This window comes from Ranitomeya variabilis, chromosome 1 (assembly GCF_051348905.1).
Source record: "Ranitomeya variabilis isolate aRanVar5 chromosome 1, aRanVar5.hap1, whole genome shotgun sequence".
NCBI classification, from domain to species: domain Eukaryota; kingdom Metazoa; phylum Chordata; class Amphibia; order Anura; family Dendrobatidae; genus Ranitomeya; species Ranitomeya variabilis.
Window position 1 is genome coordinate 179,640,548 of NC_135232.1, and position 2,970 is coordinate 179,643,517.

Below are 2,970 nucleotides of genomic sequence, written 5' to 3' on the forward strand. Positions count from 1 at the left end.
TGTACATTGAAGGAAATTATTTGATCACTTCCTGATTTTGTAAGTTTGCCAACTGACAAATACATGAACAGTGTATAATTTTAAGAGTAGGTTAATTTTAACATTGAGAGACAGAATATCAAAAATAAAATCCAGAAAACCACATTGTATAACTTATATACATTTATTTGCATTTTGCAGTGAGAAATAACTATTTCATCCCTCTAGCAAACAAGAGTTAATATTTGGTGGCAAACCCTTGTTGGCAAGCACAGCAGTCAGACTTTTTTGCAGTTGATGGGGAGGTTTGCGCACTTGTCAGGAGGAGTTTTGGTCCACTCTTCTTTGCAGATCATCTCTAAATCATTAAGATTTTGAGATTGTTGCTTGGCATCTCGGAGCTTCAACTCCCTCCATAAGTTTTCTAGTGGATTAAGGTCTGGAGACTGGCTAGGTCAGTCCATGACCTTAATGTCCTTCTTTTTGAACCACTCCTTTGTAGCCTTGGCTGTGTGTTTTGGGTCATTGTCTTGCTGTTCGAACCAGCCATGACCCATTTTTAATAACCTGGCGGAGGGAAGGAGGTTGTCACTCAGGATTTTACGGTACATGGCTCTCTCCATTCTCCCATTGATGCAGTGAAGTAGTCCTGTGCCCTTAGCAGAGAAACACCCCCAAAACATAATGTTTTTACCTCCATGCTTGACAGTGGCGATGATGTTCTTTGGGTCATAGGCAGCATTTCTCTTTCTCCAAGCACGGCGAGTTGAGTTAATGCCAAAGACCTCAATTTTTGTCTCGTCTGACCACAGCACCTTCTCCCAATCACTCACAGAATCATCCAGGTGTTCACTGGCAAACTTCAGACAGGCCTGCACATGTGCCTTCTTGAGCACGGGGACCTTGTGGGCATTGCAGGATTTTAACCCTTTATGGTGTAATGTGTTAGCAATGGTTTTCTTGTTGACTGTGTCCCAGCTGCCTTGAGTTCATTGTGTAATTTTAGGTACATCTCTCACCTTCCTCATGATCAAGGATACCCCACGAGGTGAGATTTTGCCTGGTGCCCCAGATCATTGTCGATTGACAGTCATTTTGTATTTCATCCATTTTCTTACTGCTGCACCAACAGTTGTCTCCTTCTCACCCAGCATCTTACTTATGGTTTTGTAGCCCTTTCCAGCTTTGTGCAGGTCTATGATCTTGTCCCTGACATCCTTAGAAAGCTCTTTGGTCTTGCCCATGTTGTAGATGTTAGAGTCTGACTGAGTCTGTGGACAGGAGTCTTTTGTAAAGGGGACTGTAAGACAGCTGTCTTTAATACAGGTAACGAGTCGATTAGGAGCTGTAATGTAGCGATCACTAAGCGTGTTTGGGTGCACTCGGCAGCGATATTTGAACATACAGCATTAGTTTCTTCCTTTTAAATAAGTCCATTTCAGGTTTATTAGTTTATTACACCACCATAAACCCCTGTAGGCCATTTAAACATCACAAAACCGTTCGTTCATCTGCAGGGCACACCCACGTAGCCCCTTGCCGGATGGGTAGTTCATATGGCAGACTGGAAACACATAGTGCACTTGTCCTCGGCAACAGTCCATCTGCACCACCCCTTTTACTTTGGGATGCTCCTCCCTCTTTTGGGCGCCTACCACTTTCTGGGACTCAACCTCCTTTTCAGCCATTATCCCCTTTATGGCCACTACCCACTTTTGGGTTACCGCCCCCTTTTGTGGAACTACCCCTTTCTGGGATACTGCCCCTTTTGGGACTCTCCCCCTTTTGGGCAGCTACACCCTTTTGGGACACCGACACCTTTCGGGCAACCCAGTCTATAGGGGATACTTTTCGTGGACACCCCACCAGCTCCTGCGGATGCACCCAGATCACAGAATTATAGAATTCCTCAAGAGCATCACTGTAAGCCACTTCAGCCATGGCTGCTTCGCTTCCCATGGCTGTCACTGGACCTCCTGGCACCCCCAGTTGTTGGACCCCGACCGCTGCACACCAATCCACTCCGGCCATTCTGCAAAGCTCCTGCTGTGGTTGCTCTTGGTCCTGGGATGCTCCTCTGAGCCACCACAATCCTGGATTGAGTGCGCTGAAAATTTTTTAACCATGCCAAGTTACAGCCAGATGTTTTAATCTTCGTGGCTCCTCCGAGCCACAGCCAGATGCTTGCTTCTGCATGTGCTGTAGCAGCTATGCCCCCTGCAACCAGACTGCACTGCTGCAGAATCCAGAAACGTGCACCTCGTTCGTTGCTTCCAGCAGCCGAGCTTTTAGGCCTCATCCGTTGCCCCTAGCTACAAGGCTACAAGAGTGCCTGCATGCTCTGACCACATGTGTTGTAGCAATCACTAAGCGGGTTGGGGTAAACTCACTTGGCAGCAATATTTGAACATACAGCAACAGTTTCTTCCTTTAAATAAGTCCATTTCAGGTTTATTACACTACCATAAACCCCTGTAGGCCATTTAAACATCACATAACTGACATACAGTCCATACTCTTTAGTGGATACATCTGCACAGTTCAATCACTGACACCCATCAGTGCACACAATTCCCCATTCTCTGGGTTACCTGCTTCACAGGTTTTCAGGTTTCACAGACTGGCTTTAGATTGGTCCTGCTATTTGTCCAGACCCTTGGTAGCTTCCTGGACTTTCCGGAACTCCAGCCAGCTCCAGACTCACACATGGCCTTTTCTTCCTCTCTCCATGTGGTGCAAAACCAGGAAGCACATAAGACTTTTCTAACATCACAGGAACACTCCCCCTGGAAGGTATGTGGTTAACCCTTAAATCCAGCCCTTTTCAAACACACAGGTTTGTGGGACAACAAGACTCAGCAACCTGTCCTGGGTTCAGATCGCAGCAGACCTCTGTCTGTGTGATACATACCTGTCTCTCACAATAAAACTAGTTGGTACATCAGAGTGTCTAACTGGTCTGTAGGAGACAGAACTCTTAATGGTAGGTAG